This window comes from Sparus aurata, chromosome 19 (genome assembly GCF_900880675.1).
Source record: "Sparus aurata chromosome 19, fSpaAur1.1, whole genome shotgun sequence".
Classification (NCBI taxonomy): Eukaryota; Metazoa; Chordata; class Actinopteri; order Spariformes; family Sparidae; genus Sparus; species Sparus aurata.
Window position 1 is genome coordinate 10,986,352 of NC_044205.1, and position 19,346 is coordinate 11,005,697.

The window sequence follows — 19,346 nt, forward strand, 5'->3', positions numbered from 1 at the left end:
TGGTCCACTACCTGCAAATACAGCAATAAGTCACAGTGGTGACACATCTAACATAGTAAACACACTATATGTGACAGATTTGTGTGATATTTCTGCAGGATCATCAGTAAGACCAAATTCACTTTAAAGGTGAATAATAAAAACATACTCAGCTCAATACAAAAAATCTGAGTACATCTGACAGCTACAGACCAAACCTAACACAGAGGGAACACCACTGGTGACAATCACCAGTGTGGAGCTTTAACAAAAAGCATGGCAAATCCTCAACGAAGTCAGAGTAGCAACAATAACTCCAATAATTCACCAAAGCCCAGTCACAATCAATATCACCTGGTTTTATCCAAGCATTATTAAGGTACAACTCACCATTACCAACAGGAGACCTGGAGCAAATTCCACAGAAAATGTTGTCAAGGACCACAAGTCTCAGTGACAAGGCCATATTATTTTGTAAAATACCTACCCAGTACCAAACAGATAGCCCAAAATACTACTAAAGATCAATACGACTTGTTTTTTCTGGTGACCATATTTGGATTTAAGGGCACAGCTGAAAAGGATATCTTCACTTGGACTTACCACGCCCTAAAGCATACACTGCTTCATCATCTATTTTAACGTCAATGGGACCATAATTGACTAAATGAACATCATAGTGTTTTGAAGAAGACCACAAACTTATAAGACAACTGTTCAACCGAGGTACTGAATCAAGTGAGAAGTAGGGTCTTTTTCTCATAAGCTTACAAACAATCCCACTTCTTTTTTAATGGCCCCTTAAATGCAGGTTAAAGGGGCTTCTGCATTTGCTTCACTTTTAAGGCCGGAATGCTGCGCCCATATTTTTTTTCAAATGTAAAATTAATGGTCTCTCTTGCTAGAAGATTTTGGCAAAAGGTCACACCAGAGCAGCGCTTGTGCAAATCAGAGGGGTATTTGAGACAAACAAAGAAGCACCTGGGGGGCACTTGGACTTTGAGGTGGTTTAATTTGAGGCTTGCACTTGAGTGGTCCAAGTGCCCCTCTGCTGTGAGGTGAAGCATACCCTGGTTAAATGAATGGTTTTACATTTGCACTTGCTCACCCAGAGCAGAAAAGGCAAGAGGCAGTTATCCTCCGAGTAACATTTCAAAGTATTATGCTATAGATTTAACCATAGTAATAAGAACCAACCACAGTTGAAACCAAGACGATAGTCCATCTGTCCTGCATCTGTCCCCATACTGTTCCATGTACCCGCAGATAATCCAAAATAAAGCAGTAAAAACTGGTGCACGGACTCCCATTTTACATCAGCAGTCATTACATCTCATTGTAATGGCACTCATGGTCATATGACAACAACTTGCACTGAAATGCATTCATACAGCAATGAGCAATCATCACAACAGCAGTGTTGTGGGTAACGCGTTACAAAGTAATGCGTTAGAGTACTCTAATTACTTTTTTCGTGTAACGTGTAACGTAACGCGTTAGATTCGTGTGTCAAGCAATCAGTAACTTCGTTATTTTCTTTAAAAAGTAATCCGTTATTTTAAGAATTTCTCCGGATAAGGAAAGGAAAATCCCGACTGCAGCCTGCTTTTTGTCAGACAGTACTGTGCCACCTGCGGATGTGTCAGCGGAGGCGCAGCGCTGTGATGCGTCTGTGCCCTGCTGCTGACCTACGTTACCTGTGTGTGTGTGTGTGTGTGTGTGTGTGAGTGTTTTCGAAACCCCGGCTAGATGGCAGAGAGGACAGCTTTTGCATCGTGGAAGTACGCACATTATTTGCAATTCGCCAGCGAAAAATGCACACTCTGCGTTGGTGAAAAGCTTCTGTCGACTGCAAAAAATTCCACTTCAAATTTAAAAAAACAAAAAAGGCTAGATGACTGATGTTATTTTTCATTGTCACGACTTCTCGGTGCATTTAAAGGAGGCTGTGTGTGTGTCAGTTAAGTTGCAGCATGTGCGAGGCGCTGCAAACGGCTTTTAATTTTTGGTAACGCATTAGTACTCTAACGCTGTAACGTAACTGATTACTTTTAATTGATGGTAACGTTGTAACCTAATTAACTACTTTCCAAAGTAACTATACCCAACACTGCACAGCAGATAACAACAAAAGAAGCACAACTAACCACTGACACACTACACACACGCACACACACACACAGTGTGTTCCCGATGGCTCTTAACTAAAACAAACACGTGTACTTTCAAACAGCACTTGTTGATGTAAGCCGCCCCCCTGTACAGCCATAATAATGAATGATAAATCAATTTAAATCAATGTTTCATCCCTAAATGTAATTATTCCATATTTTGTTTCATGGGTAAGATATGTATGTATTTTTATAGTGTATATCCTGCATTATTGTACGCACTTCTTTTAATATAGAAAGCAGTTAGGACTGGTAGTTTCTTGAACGCCTCTCTTCTACTTCTGCTAGACAGACTGACATAATGTTACCAGCCATACCTCCTACAAAAAGGAAATGCATGTGTTTTTCATGTCAGACCTTGACAACACTGACAGGCCAATATCCATTCACATTACCCCTTACCATACTTCTTATTTCCTCTTTTCTCCATCTCCTGAGCATTTTGTTCCAGAATTGCCTCCCTGCCCTTTGCTTGACTCATCTGAAAAAAACCTTATGTGCTACTGCTGTACCATCCTTATCCTTCCTCATTCCCTCCACTGTGTTATTCCTTTTCTGTCCCTTGCTCTTTTCTGGCATTAGTTGCTCAGCAACATCAAGTGATATTTGGTGGAAAAGAAAAAAACAGATTAGAAGAAGCAGCACATTCAATGTGAGGGGTCTTTTGTCATTCTGCAGAGCCAGTGGGTCTGAAAAAAAGTACTTAAATCATTGAGTGGACCTATGCTTATGCAGTCACTTTCTGACTAAGTTTTTATATGGGCAGTTTTAAAATATAACAGATTATATTTAAAGTGGAGCTATTTAATAGTTTCTGACCATGTGTGGTGCTGATTTTTTAAAGAAAACCTATAATGTTTTTATTTTTTATTTATTTTTTATTTTTTTCCTTTCTTGGGGCGTGTTATATAATACTAGTGCATTGCCCGTAGGCTGTGTTTGAAGGTGGGACGTCAGGGATATAATTGGCTGTTTTTGATTATACCATTATATGTCACCTTAAAAACTATTTACCTTGCCTTACTTGGTGTAATTATTTTTAGCACAACCTCACATGTGTGACTGTACAGTTATTTTTTCATTTTAAGGTACTATATTAACACTATGGACCTAAAATCACAAAATAACATAAAATCAGAGTAGAAAAAGCAGGCTATGACAAATATGTTTAATGGACCAATTGCATTAGTTATAATGCAAATATAAATTGTTGTTTCCTAAATTGGTTCATAAGTTTTTGAAATTTACAAAGCTATGTGTAACTATTTACATTTAAATGCAGGCAATGCCTCAGGCTCAGCTCATTCCTGCCTGTTCCACATTCAGCCGTCTCCTCCTTGGTTTGCCTCACAACACGACTCCACTACTCACTAAACACACTACACCAAACACTACATAACACACTAACTATACACTCCAAACACGCTGTATGTCACAAATCTCTCAACTCTCAAAACTCACTATCTCTGTCGCTGTCTCCAACACATCACTGCTGCTGTCAATCATCCGCCGATGTCCCTCCCACATCTTCCTGTTCCTCAACAACCAAACTTGCTGCTTGGACACTTTCGTGACAAAAGCACATTTTTACTGTTTCTTCCTGCACCAGACACAAAGCAAACGTAACGGCAATATTCGCGAAAAAGCGTGTTGGACATTATTTACCCTAAATCCGGTTTTGGACGTGCCGGTGCGCCCGCTCCGTCAACTCGGTAGGTAACGTTAGGCCGTGTGGGTCGGCTAGCGGCTAGCAGCTAGCTACACACAATCATCCACAGATTCCGATTCCGATGGACTTGTTTAATCTCATTATAATCCACAACAGTCAGTTTAGATGAACAGAACAGAACAGAATGGGACCGAACAGCCGGCAAAATCCCGGTCCAGCTCGCGCCGCTGCAGGTATAAATCCGCTTGTGACAAAAGCACATTTTTACTGTTTCTTCCTGCACCAGACACAAAGCAAACGTAACGGCAATGTTCGCGAAAAGGCGTGTTGGACATTATTTACCCTAAATCCGGTTTTGGACGTGCCAGTGCGTCCGCTCCGTCGACTCGGGTGGTGGGCCGTGTAGCTAGCGCTAGCTAGCGGCTAGCGCTAGCTACACACAAACATCCACAGATTCCGATCCCACTTTGTTGTCCGCGCGTCTCCGGATCTCCTCAGACCCGAACAGACTTGGACTTGTTTAATCTCATTAATCCACAACAGTCAGTTTAGATGCACAGAACGGAACCGAACCACCGGCAAAATCCTGGTCCAGCTCGCGCCGCTGCAGGTATAAATCCGCTTGTTTTTTTAAGGTATGTCGTGGGCTTGAACTCTGCAGTGATTGGCTCTGGTGCGCACGTGGCCACGGTGTGCAGTGGTTGGCTCTGGTGCCCATGTGACTGTGGTGGCTCCGGTGGACAATGCTTGCAGAATTTGTAAAGCATTTATGAAATAATTTATTCACGCTATCATTGCAGTCCAAGCAAATGCTTATTGCACACCACTGAACCACACAGCAGCCATGTTGAAAGTCTCAGGTCAGTCTGATCCTGATCCGCAGAGATATTTGAGGAACACACACACACACACACACACACACACACACACACACACACACACACAGACAGACAGAGATTCTTTGTATTATAGATAGATAAGGACTTGTGCAAGTGAAAAGTCGTGAAAGTCAAAAAGGTCAAAACTTGCACAAACAGAAGCTCCTCTTGCCCGCAGAAAACGCTGCTCCTGAAGTAACACCTCGTCAGCTGTCCTCTTGACGTCACACTTTGTCAGCATGTCAAACATTTGTATAATCTATAACTAGTGGCTAGTTTTGCACACAAAAATGAATTAAGCAAAGCTGCTCTGTTGTTGATAGTGGTACTGATTTAGGTGTGTGCCTGCTGACCAATTAGTGCAGACTGGGCTTTTTTTTAAATACTCAAAAAGTGTCTTGCGAGGTTTGTTAGACCTTGATGGCCCTGCCCACTTACACAGGTGTTTTCACCTCTGGCTAATTAAACCTGCTCAGGTTGAAGCTGGGTGGAAATACGCTGCAATTATGTGATGATTCCAGACTCCGTGGACTACCAACTTTAATTGCTCGCCCTGTGCAGCAGGCTAAAGAATAAAAAATACCATGTCTCCCAGGATAATTAACAACACATAGTAATACACACATGTTTCACATAGATTGTTCCCATATGGAAAAGGAACTATGCTGTCTCTGTCAACATGCTGTGAAAATAACATGTCTTCACAACCCACTGATAAAAAAAAATGAAACATTATACCTGCTGCCTTATATGCTGCCAGCATTTCATCTCAGCAGTGGCACCCTTGCATGGCAAAATTTAGGAATGTCGTTGGAGGCGCAATTTGTTCCTTTCTAACAGATGCAACAAAATGTACAGGAGAGTCAGAGTTCCAAGTCCAGCACAGTTTATACTGGCCTGCACAGTTCTGAGAAGTCTAATAACCTGAAGACAACCAAAATCTCTGATGTAGGTGACCATGGCCTTGAAGGATTAACACAATATGATCCTTTCGGAGAGGGCTGTTTTTGAATTTCAGTGTCACTTAATAATGGCTGAATCCCATTTAGCTGTGTCAGTTTCAGGGCCTTGCTGACATGCTGTTGACAGTAAGCCATTCATTTCAGCATTCTTGTCTGCACTTTCTCTTTTGTGACATGCCAAAATGTCTCCTTGTGAAATTGTTTTTCAGGGATCAAGGTGTTTTAATAAGTTGAATTTAAATCTGTCTTGGTTTACATAGAGACTGACAAGATACCTGTCATTAAAAATTATGTTTTTTGAGTTAACTATTTGAAAATGTCAGACTGTCAGGAAATATTTGTCAATAAGAGATTTAGTCCCATGTAGAGCAAACTGAGGTTCATCTTTTAATACCGCTGACCAAATATATAATTTTTGGAAATATTGTGGAGCACTACTTTTCTCCAATGTGCTCAGCTAATTACAATGTACAGTGCACCAATTAGCTCTTATATAATTGCCTCTTGAATGCTGGAAGTTGAGTGGCCTCTGGAGGATGACGCCTCCTTTGTTTGAACCAAATATGGATCTCTTTATCATCCCCTACAATGCAATATGCCTTTGCTTATTAGTCACAGTTGATATCTAAGAAAGGACTGGCCACATTTTAATCTGACTGGGGAGCTTAATGCATTCTTCCTTTGCATCTGACACTTACAAGATTATGCTAATCTAGCCAAAGAGTTAGAGCAATTAACTGAAAACCAAACAAGCATTTTCTACTTTAAGCTACTGTAATGAATTTCTGTGTATGTCTGGGAGGAAAAGGCAGGATTCTCCCTCTAGATTTCCTGAAAAATAAATACTGAACCACAATAGAATGCACATAAATATAGTAGTTACATCAGAATAACTACTGTGAAAAGATGCACGGTAGATTGCACAAACAAAAATACGTTTTGAGTTAATGCTTTAATTATTAGCAATTATTTATTTATTTTATAAGAGTTTTGTCATTTGCTTGGTAAAAATCACAGTCCTGTTGCTAGTTGATCTTAGCTGCATGGCCAACTGTTGTACAAAAAATTTTAACATAGTGTAAAATATGTCATCAGGAAGAGTTATAATTCAAACAGAAAGGAAGTGTACATTCAAAAACACATTAAAATGTGCTCAGGTTAGATTTAGGCACTTTAATATCTTGGTTAGGGTGAGAAAAAGATCATGTTTTGGCTTAAAAAACCTGTTTTGTGTCACAATGTCACAAGGTCTTGTCAAAAACACCTGTTTTTTGTAGTCACGGTATTTCCCCAAGGTCCAAATATCCAGTGGTATAACACTTACAAATGTTGAAGTGCAGCCTTGAACTGTGGTCACTGGCTTGGCATCCCTCTTATCTTGCCTATAACCCCACCACCGTCCCCTCCACATACCAATATGACAGTAAGGTCATAAACATGTTATCTGAATGTGATATGATACGTTTTGTGGAAATGTCAATATGCTACGTAGGCCTTTGAAAGGGACCGATGTGTATATACTGTAAATGCTGAATAAGGGTGCTTAGGCTGAAGTGTTATAATTACCATTACTTATAATTCAAGTTCAATGAGCACAAGTTTAGCCTTTCAGTGGTACCCCGTGGGTTTTATCTTGTTCAGAATGTCCACACAGAGAAATCTGCATAATGTGCACTCAACCAGTCAACCTGAGATGACCCTGTCAATGTGCCCCCACACGATGAGGGCAAGCATGCTGTGGGGGTTCTGACATAACCAGGGCATGAGGGATGGCTTTGTCCACACATTTGACACTGGATGAACGAGGTGTTAATAGCATGACAATGCATTCCATCAGCGGTGGTGCTGAGTCATAATAGACTGAATACAGCAAATGTAAGAGGCTTGTCTACAGGCTTGTCTTGTTTCTATCTTCTCTCTATTCTGGTATGTCCTCTCTTCAGGTCACTTATCTAGCCATCTTGCTGTTTTTCCTCTATTTGACATGATACGGTATACAGTATGCTGCAGAGCTGTACGGCCAAACAATCTTACTGCCTCCTTGCATGACCAAGAAGACTTGAGGAAATGTCAGCTTGCCGATGTTGAACTACAAATACCACAATAATTCTCTGTGCATTATAAAATGCAGCAAAAGACCATCATTTTTTAGCTATAAAAATTTGAATATTGAAGCTACTTATAGCCTTCAATGACATCTCTGAATAACTATAATCCAATATTGGCCAAATACATCAGTCGGATATATTAGGCATCCAATTTTCGCCTCCAATGCAATGCAACTTAAGCATCCTCAGAAACATCAGAATCCAGTAATAACCACCTCTCCTCCGCCAAAACTCTCATTTACTTGTTTTCTGCTATTACCAGCCCTCCAACTCTCCCAAGCTCCACTTTTAATCAAAAACTGGATACGACAAGTTGATGCCTAATTTGTGGGGACTGTTGAAAGTCACTCTTAGAAAACAGAGGAAATCATCCACGGAAGTAGAAGCAGATAGAAAAAGGCTACAACAGCTACAAACTACTCCATAATTTCATCCCAAAATGACTCTTGGAATATATTGATCATCACACGCTGATCAAATCTAAAAGCCGAAGGTTATTCAAGGGTAGTTGTTTCCATTGTAGCTCCAGCAATATTTTCCGCTGCTGATAATGATATTTGCGGGATCTGATAAAACTCGCCCCATCTTCATATGGAGATTAAGGATGGAGCCGTTGAGAGGTCAACGAGGTGAACATTAAATTGTTATTAACAGCAACTCTTCATGTTAATCGTCAGCTCTCATCCATGTTGAATATTCTACTCTAGTGGTAATTCGCTGAATAGATGCTCTGACTGTGTTGTTTTGTGGTTTGAGGGAAAATGTAATCGTTTTTAAAGTGGATGGCAGTTGCTTTTTGTCATCCTCTCCAAAACCAAACAAAACCAACAAGAGCAAAAGTGTAAGGAATGGATCTGTCACTGTGTTGATCTGACATAATCGGCAAATGACAGCTTTTGCAATTTACTACTAAATCCAGCAGGAGCCTTATATGACTTGGAAGGTCAGGGGCATTTATTCTACAAAATTCAGAGCGAGAGGTTGCATGGAGAAAGACAAAATGATCTAAAAATCCACTGTGTAATGATATTTCTCCTACCTGGAAGCCTCAGTTTTTTTAAAAAAATACTAAGCTAGCTACCTAGTGCATTCTTATCATGAACCTAACTCTATGTTGCTTTGCTAGCTGGCTACAGTTGAATATGCCAGTGGAAGTTTATGTTTCACTTGAAAAAATAGACTGTCGCTGTCAAAAACTGACCGGCCTGCTTTTGCCTGCCTCTGAAATCAATCCCCCACTGTTTATGAAATCTATTAAGAAGAGTAAACACCCAGAGCCACGCCTGCCTTCACTCGCTAGCTCACGGCTAGTGTACAATAAGGTATTCTGGCCACTTGGAGCGATTTGCCTGCAGTCAAATTTGCACGAACGAACACAAATAATCTTGGGAGGACACTCACTTCGCCTTCTGTGTGGAAAAAAAAGCATTAGCTTAGCTTGTTAGCGGGAGATAGGGTGGTAGCCAGGAGCTCTAGGATGCAGTTTCTCAGTACCCAGTTATCATTATTTTTCTTCGCCCTCCAAAGCACGCCAGACCAGGTGTCAAACTTGGTTGCGAAGGATAGAGCATGCAGTACCTTTGGTTTCCCGGTTATTTCATGGCTTCAATAGCACACATTCTTTCAGAGTGTGTCAAGTGCGTGTGTGTGTGTGTAAAGGTGAGGGTCAGTTCATTCTCTAAAAAAGCCCAGAGGAAAGAAGAGCCGCGACTCCCTCTTTGACCAAGCCGCACAGATGTAAAATTACCCCAGAAATGTGTCATTAAAATGTCAGCTCGGCTGGCTTGTGGTCAAATACACAATAACAGTCCATTTTATCTCTGCAGCTGAGGAACTCTCGGTTCACCACTGTCCCTGAGTGTTTAATTTCCTCTCTCAATGGGAAACTGCCTCCCTAGTTTTTAAAATCTAAATGCTGAAATATTCTCTGCTTATGGCCGGAGTCTTCATTAACTGGAGTTTATTGTCGATAAATACAGTTACAGGCAGGGGTAGAGGGCTGTGCCTGTCTTTATAGCCATCTTTAGCCAACATTGGCTTAAGTGATGAGACTGTTACATGAAATTCACAAAGTGCAAATGAGCTCGGTGTGCTTTGGAAATTTCTATGGACATAAAAGGTTCCTCCTCAAACTCAAAAGAAGGAATAAAAATATCTCTACATTAAAGACCGTTCAGGAGTTTTTTTTTGTTTTTTTGGTGTCATGTACTGTAGTGTACTGAAGCTGAGTGAGGATGATACGCATTATGGGGATTTCAAATGACAAAAAACACACTGTAAGTCTTGGGCAAATTGTTTCTCTGACAGTACCACCATCTCATACAATGCAAAGTCATAGTGGGTTACAGCAGGCGACCAAACTCCCAGAGTGTGTACTGGATGTATCAAACCCCATATACATTAGAGCATAGTGTACAATCAGGCAGCATGCAATCCAAAACACACTGTGCTGCCTTGGTGGGCTTTTTCAACTCAAAGGATTAGACCACTGATGTGTGACATCATCAATTTTCAGCTCAAATAAGGAATTTAGCTCAAATAAGTATTTCATCGCCTGGTCAAATAGATGTGCAAAACAGTTGCCTCTAACCACGTCTGGTTGCTTGTACCAACTGTTCAGTGTAAATTCTATGGATTTAATATGGATTGTTAATGTGAGTCAGATGACTGTGAGCTGGTTTTGAAGCCGCAGAGCGAAGCTGCAGTGTAATAGTGTACTTTTGAGCATGTTGTTATTTCAGATTTCGATGCCGAGGCAACCTGTTCTGCAGATCAACACAATTTCAGCCACAAAAAAGCATGTTGCAATGTGAAATAGAAAGTCTCATCATTTTCAGAAAGTGGGAAAACTAAAGAGGGTTTGGACATAATGTAATAGCTGCGAAATGATGACAGCTCTTTGCAGGTGTATAGTTGATTTCCAAATGAAAATGCCAATCTTTCAGGTAGAATACTTTCCCTCACTGAGTGTGACAGGACTTCAGATGGCTGTGATGTGAATAAGGCTGTAGGGGAGATGAGGGCTAAATATCAGATCCATCAGAAGCAGGTCGATAGGTGTAACCTTGTGTAGAACATTCTCCGCAACTTGTCTCGGAGGGAACAAATTTCTCATCACTGTGACAACAGAGGAGCATCCTTTTAGGAGAGAACTGCGGATGGGATGTATTCCTTTTAGATTTTACGGCTCCCCTTATTGGTGTCAGCCATCCGGTGTTTGAAGGATTTGAAATAAAAGTTAGGGATTTAAAGCACATTTGAAAGTACAAGTGGCAAAATTAACTCAGTAAAAAAAGTCATCATGATCTAATTATAGATACAGTAAATTATAAGATTACTAACACTGATGCATCAATGCAAAAAGAGATGGAGCCAGTTTAAACCATCTTAGTTTAGTACAGTGGTGAACAACGTAGGAATGAGACTTTCGTCATATGCACGTAATTGCCTGACAGCAATTTTGCTTGTGATTAGCTCTGCTCATAGAGATGAGCTGACATGTCATCTGGCAACAATTATAAACCATTTTTTCACATATGCAAATTGAAAATGCCCATGAAAAACACGTGGATGAAAACACAAATTAACTCAACCACCATCAAGAGTGCATGCATTTAGTTGACCATAAGCACTGTAGAGCTGGTAAATAAAATCATCCCTGTGGCTGACAAGTGATGGAACTTGAACATTTGAGACAGATGATGTCAGCAGCGCAGTGTGACGATATTTAAATAACAAGTAGTAGGGTTTTAGACAGCGACGGTGACTATAATGGATAAGCACTGAGCCGGAGAAATTAAATGAGTACCTAAGGGTTTTGTTGAAAAAACAAAAAACAGAACTGTTACCAAACCGACCAGAATTGAGTTTCACTGCTCATAAAGTATTTGCTAATTAAATCCTGGCTTTATCTTGTCTAACAAACAAACACTGAGAGAAAAGGTAAATGAAAGACTGGACTAATACACACATGCACACACACTGTACACACATAGGGATAATTGCCCAGCCAACTAACCACAGCATTTTCAGAGGATTAATTATTCACAGAATCAATTATACAGCCAGTCGCACAGAGACAAGCAAGGTCTGCTTCAAAGTCCATCAGCCTTCACTCATCATAATTTTGCTTAAAATACACCCACACAAGGCAGGTGCCAGTTAAACCAAAGCCGCGTTAGTAATTTATTATTAAGAGAGTGACTTTAGGCTTCTTGTTTTAGCAGGATGCAGCTATTCTCCATCATCAGATGTGTCTCACATAATCCTTATTCAAACATAATTAATTAAATATGAGACCTATCCCCTCCTTGTGTTGCCCCTTCATCCTCCACTACATTCATTTTCTTGAGGTCTACTCCTACCCTTTCAAGTAAAGAAATGGCTTTTGGAAAGTCAAGCTCTTAAATGTTTTAACAGGTGCTGCCAAGATCTATTCTGCAGTGTCTTCCCCACCCTGTGAGATTTGCCTCCCTTGTCCTTGGCTGGTAAACACAATCTTCGCGCTTGTCCCTTACCTGCTATTTAAGAGCGCACCGGCTCACTACCTCCCGGGATATGCACCAGAATTTATTGGCAGGGAGGTCAGGGAGCCCGCTGTCCTGTTCGGGATTCATTGCCACGCACGGCTACGATACCTCATGCACAGGATGGGAGAGTGCAGAACAGGGCTCATCTGAACTTATTTAAATGAGAGCGCGTCTTTGAAGCATTGCATGTGGTGAGCTTTGTTATGGGTCCCAGCGGAGCAACTGTTGACGATCTCTCAGGTTTTCTAACGAGGGGAGCTTTGGCATGTGCCTTAGGGCTTGTTCACAATCACTTGGTGTGCCCCTCTGATCACTCTCTCGGCTTCTTTATCTCTCCTTTTTAAATATGGCCTTGAAGTGCACTTGAGGATTTCGAAAGGAAAACACAGAACAAGAGTATATACACCAGGTACTGGTCCAGGGCTACCTCAGGACTGCCATTTTGTCCTCTGGATCATTAAGAGGAGTCTGAGGTTTGTCTCTGAGGAGGTTCTGAGAGTGACTGATGCCTGGAGTCTGATCCACTCTGATTGGTCTCACATGCCTCTTTCCTGACAGTCCCCATCTATCACATGATTGTCACCACAGGGACCGGGATATTAATATAGCTGCCTGATGATGTACTGCAGGAAGACATTGTACAAATGATGAACAATCAGGGAACCATTATTGCATAAATATAATAAAAAGTATGCCTGTGGCTTCGTCTCTTAAAGGAATAGTTCAACGTTTAAGATAAGACTCTTAATCTGTCACCGGGAATTTTGTCCAAGGGTTAGATGAGAAGTATGACATCACTGTCATGCCGTTCTATTGAAAATGAGCTATAGTTAGGAAGCAGTCAGCTTAGCCAAGCATAAACACCTCATATGGGGAGAAACAGTTGATTTGGCTCCGTCAAAACCAACACATAAAGCTCCCTAATTAAAATGCATCTTGTTTGTTTAATCTTTACAATAATCTAAGTGTGAAAATGACTAGGCTTGATTTTTTGGTGGTAGTGTAATGTCAGCAGAGGCTCCACAAAGTCACTGAACCCCGCCAAGACATGGTCGAGTAAATATGAAGCTAATGGTAGCAGCCGATTAGCTCAGTGTAGCACAAAGGCCGGAAGGCTGTCTCACACAGTCCTACTGGCAGTCCTCACTGTCATTTCTTCATCTTACATTTGGAAAGATAGCGTATAAGTAGTCCCCAAAAAGGTCAAACTGTTCCTTCAAAGGTTTAAGTACTTTTATCACTGCAGTCACTACAAGAAGCTGAGTGCCCAAAATAATAGGCGCAAAGGGTCATGAGGTAAACTAAATAAGCCAATCAGATCAGCAATTATCTGAACGACAGTCCATGTCGAGGGATACCAAAAAAGACTGTCTCTAAAAAGACATTTCGTGTTGCACAATTTCCTTTACACACTAACTTGTCAAAATCATTGGCTTACGTCATGTTATTCTGTGAAGACTATGAGTCATGCAGCATCATTACAACCCCAGGGCTCTATTGCACCTGTGGATATCAGTGAAATGTGCCACCTTTGTAATATGCAGTTAAAGTATCCAGCTACAACAAAGAACCGACACCACAAAAGCAATTTATTTTGGATGATTATGCACGAGTGAGACCAATTTGGGTAAGGTGACAAATTGCAAAAATGTGATGGATATACAGTGTTCTGCATATTGTAAAGCATGAAAATGCACATAGCCTATGTGATGTAAGTCTACACAACATAACTGATTCGAGTAGTGTTGGTGCCTAACACTAACCAAACTGTGACCATTTCACTTGATATGTACTTGTGTACAGTAAATCTGAATTAATCTCTCCACTTCCTCATAAGTAATGGTTGGTTTGTGTTTATCTGAAGGGTTGTGGTATTTTATTTTCACTTGAAACAAATACAGCCTTACATATCAGGTGGCTGATGTAATGATAGGGAAATTGTTTTTTGGCGAAATGGCATATCCACTTAAATCCTTGGAAACCCTTTTTTGTTTGACATCTTTTTCCTCTGTTTTGCCGCTGCCCGGCCCTGGAATGTTATGAGAATTTTAAGCAGGCAATGACGGCACTTTTCACAGCAACTTCACGTTTCTGTGTCCTGTTCAGAAGTTGTCTGGAAACTTTGCAAGGGTTTTCTGAAAAAGGCAAATACATAACTGCAAGATCTGCTTTTGATTCACCTTATTGGAGCCTTGCTCTTCTACGACTCTGAACCGGAGGCATAGACAGCTGGAACAGCAGCAATTCCATGCGGACTCAGAGCAGAGACGCGCCACTGACTTATGCACATGCAGTTGTCAACCATTATGAAAGCTATTTCAGCTCCCTACAGTAGCGGATCAGCCCCTGCATCTCTTCTGTAGACAATACAGTAGCATCAAGCCGCTGGGCCTGCTAATTAACTGAATCGCAAAAATAGCTCAGAGCATTTTTCATCCATACTCAGTTTACTAAGAACGGTAACAGTGGTTGGGAATTGTTCCCTTGGGGTTCCCAGTCCAGAGTATTGAGCAGATTTCCCAGCTTCCCTTCTGAGGACTGCATGGAGCTGAGAGCCAGGATCCTGCTTTAAAATGATTGCCACTCGATCCTTTTTTGTGCTGACGGAGCACTCTGCCTGCATGTTTAATGCACTGCTTTGGGGTTGGTGGGTCATATAGGAATAGTAAAAATGAAGTGTGCGCGTTGTGTTAACCCATCTGTCATGTAGAGATGATCCCTGCTGTATACATTCTGGAGCAACCCTGAAGAGGAATCCATCTTTGAAGCATATGTATATGGATCATTTGAAAGTTGGTACAGGGACACATGCACATCAGTGCATTTATGTGGGGATCATATTGTTTTTAATCATGCCCCTTCACTGGCGACAAATGTCTCCAGAGGCATTATGCTTCCGAGTTGTCCCTCCACCCAGCTTCACCCACCTAGAAAAATGGCTGTATAGGTCGTCTGTTCAAGCAGCCTACTGTGACCTGTTTTGATGTTAGTTGTTGGTGGCGACCTCCAGTGGCTGTAGAAATTATGAGAGGAGCAAAGGAGGAAATCGGGTGACTTAGAACAACAAGAGTGACAGTCTTGAGGCCGGTGGTTGGGACAAACAAGCACAGAACTTTCACTATGGACACCGCTGTTTAAGTCCTGTACAAAGTCAAAAGTCATCAGTGAGTTTTTTCAACTTACATCACATACGTCTCTTTTCCATTACTTATATAGCTTGTTTATTTTAGCCCACGATCATTTCCTAAGCCTAACCAAGTATGTCTGGTCTGGTTTGCCTGTCACGAGTGTTCATCAACTGTCTGTATGTTGTAGTTGTGTGTAGTCATGTGACATTTTGGGGATCATCAGCAGTTGTCTTATACAATTGTTTTAGCTATGAGGATGTATTTTGGTCTGTTTTCTGACAGGGAATTGCTTTAGATTCATGTCCACTTGGACTCAAGGATGAACTGATTAGATTTTGGTGGCCAAAGATGAAAGGTCAAGGTCACTGTGACCTATGTATGTCCGATTCTCGTGAACAGGAATACCTGGAGGGAATTTCATTACATCTGGAACGAAAAACCACTTGTACTCAAGGATGAACAATGACATTTTGGCTCAATGATGTACAAATGTCACATAAATGTCTAATTGGATGAAACGATGAAGTGGTTATATATTTAAATATCCAAAACAACTTCACATCAACTTCACTGACATCATATTGTTCCATAAAAAACTTTTCTGGCCATTCGTCAACACCATACTCAGGAACAGAAGGGCATGTTGTGATCATATTTCACATTTGGTTGAATGAATTGGAGAAACTAATCTTGGATGCCCACTTTGAAACCATGTGGTGGACCCCCCACGTTTTAGAATTCGTTGCTTCTTTGCAGCAACAGCACGAGCTGATGAGTTTCAGTTAATTGTTGTAGCACCATGTGACGAAGCTCTCTGTCAGTCCTCTGCAAATACAGTCTCTAAATGTAGAGAGCATGTTTCTCACTGGAAATGATTCACTGAGGCAATCCATGTCAGTTCAGTAATAACTTCATTTTCTCCCCCCAAAAGATACACTTAATCCTAATTCCTGGACAGACATGCGTGTAAACTGCAACTTGACTGGGGTGGAGCCGTTCAACCGCAAGGAGGTTATTCTATTTTCCAAAGCCAGTGTTTTTTATAAGAAATCCACTTCCCTCTGGGCACTCTTGGATTAGCTCTGGTCAGCAGCATTACAATTTAACTTTGGTCCAGTTTGCCACTAGAAAGTGTCATTTGTACTAGAGCCAGAAAGCCTCCACTCATCTCGTTTACCTCATTTGAACCAGAGGAGCGTTTGCAGCAGTCGGCCAATCAGAGCCCCCTGTTCTCCTGCTCCGACGCTGACAGCTCCCAGTCTTCAAAATGTATTCAATTAAAGCCCTTTTAACTAAATTGCATTTATTTGTGGAGCGTCATGAAGAACATTATTCTTGTTCTACTTGAAAACAAAATTATGATAATTGAGTCATACAAAACATTTAATTAATTTTCCAATACACTCTCCTGGTGTGACTCAGTAAGCCATCAAACCCCAACATTAAACGCCTCGGGCTGTGTGTATTTGCTGCTGATATTCAGGCCTCTTTTCAGCCTCTCTTTATCACAAATTGCAAATGGCCAGAATTACCTCTTGGAAAAAAAATGGCAATAAAATGCTAAAACGCTAATAATATCATAGACAAATAGAGTCTGAGTCATTCTGTCGTTGGTGGAGTGTGGCAGAAGGTGATTTTTTTCAGTTAGACTTCAAATATTAAACCTGAAAGAAAAGACCTAACAAGCGAAGAACATCTTCTTGCTGCAGAATGTAAATTATTAATCTGTTTTTACCGCTGTAAGCACACCCACACCCACTCAACAAAGAGCTATGAAGGTGTTCCCTTTCTGTCTGTCTGTCAGACTCCACCCAAAAACTCAGATGTATAGACAAAGTTAAAGGTTTCGTGGGTCCAGACCTTTGAATCTGTCAAATCCACCAAGCTGACGGATTCGTCTGGAACTGTGACATGAAAAACCTTTTCCTCCTCTGTAAAAGCAGACGATCCAATGTCGAGCTGCCAGTTGTGCACCAGCACCAAGGAGGAGTGATAACAGCAACGGTTGTAGCTTTTACATAGATGGCGTGTCCTCTTTATATTACTCGACTTTGTTGCTTGTCCTACTCTGCTGTGATCCAGTGTGTTGGCATGGTTACGCATCAGTGTTGTCTTAAATCGATGTTAGATTCAGGTGGATTCATTCGGCTCTAGTGATGGAAAATTCAAACACGCCTCCCCCGTGGAAACCAGTGAGAGTGGAGGCAAATGCTTGTCTGCAGATGGAAACAGAGAGTAACAAGTTGACAGTTTAGCTCAGTCAGGACAGAAAGGTACTGTCGAGGGTGATTCAAATCACCCATCATTCATTCCAATCTATGCTGCAGCGGGGATATGATGGTGAGATGATCTGTCTGCATAGAACCCAAAGGATAAAAAAAAACACAACAGCCTCCCCAGCAACCTGTTCATCCTGCTGCCATCTGGCAAAAGATACATAAGTATCCAGTGCTGAGCCACCAGACTGGCCTGGGCTACTATATTGTAATTTTGCATCTTGATGTACTGTACAAATCAGTATTACAAGACAGGACAGGCTGGGGCCAGCTTCAGTAGATAATGTCTGCTGCGCAATATATAAATGTCTATGATTAATACTGTTAACGAATATTACACGGTTAAAACCAAATTCTTAAAATCTATAAGTACTGCAGACACTTTGGTCTGGACTAAAGTGTCTCAACAACCATAAGTTAGATTGCAATGATTGATATTAATGTTCTCCACTTGATGAATCAAGTCAAGTGACTGTTTTTTTAGTGTTTTGTATGAGATTTTTGTACGAGCTGCGTTTCTCTACTGACGCATTTTCAGTCGCCGAACACGATCGAACTTGATTTTATCCCCATTGTTGTGTACAATGCTTTTGTTAAATCAACTTTGACCTGAGACGCTTTCTGTGAGAAAAGGCCTCGTTAAGTACTTTGTCTCAAGGTGATGTGAGGCGAGTTTGATTGTTCCTTGCTGGGAAGAAAAGCTGCTCTTGTCGTTAGATGAGTATCTCAACTACACTTAAAGCCCACTGTGACTGTTAGGTCACGGTGTGATCCCTGGAGTGCTGCGCAATCCCCTTCACATCCTCTGATCCAGAGGAAAAGAGGTGCAGCCTGGATAGCTGTGACTGGGAGTGTTGCTGAGGACTAAATGGTCCATGGGAAAGACGTCCTTGTCATTGTCTACATCATGGACACTCAGCTAAAACAAACAGTCATCGGTTACAGTCAGTAAAACAGAGCACTGTAAGGTCATGCAAGAGGTGGAGAACTTGAAAATAAATGAATTGCTTGTAAAGGTGCAAAAACTTTTGACTAGCCCTCTTGTCGAACGAGTCACTGAGATCTGGACGGTAGACATTAAGGTGAAGCAAAGCTGAGGTGCAGCGAGGGTGAAGAGGATAGATACTGGAGAGTCTTAAGGACAACCAAATGAAATCTCTTCAGAGTGGAGTTTGTTTGATGTGGGTTTCTGCCACGAGACATTTGAGTGTAGTGTCTTTCAAGTTGCACATCCCCTCTTTGTCGCTAACCAGCTATTGTTGTGTCTCTGCACCCAATTTCCCAGCAATGATTGGTCTGATGATCAGTTTGACAATTTCTTTCCATCAGTTTTCCTGCTCACAAAGGCTAGTGTCTGTCAGTGGCACTCTTTTTCTGTTCGGTTCGGAGGGTTTCGCTTATGGAAGGACCTACCGCGCAGTATTTGGTTAGCAAACGCTGAGGCTCTTACAATGGATATACTTCAAGTCGCTATTGTGTTTTTTCATCCGGTGATCGAGAATAGCAAAACTGACACTTATTTATATGATAATGTAGGAGATTATTGTTGCGATCTTCCACAACAATTCAAAGAAGTTTGATTGCTTCATTTAAATGAGCCGTGCATTGTGAATATGTAAAAAGAGCTATTAAAGATGCAAGTAATC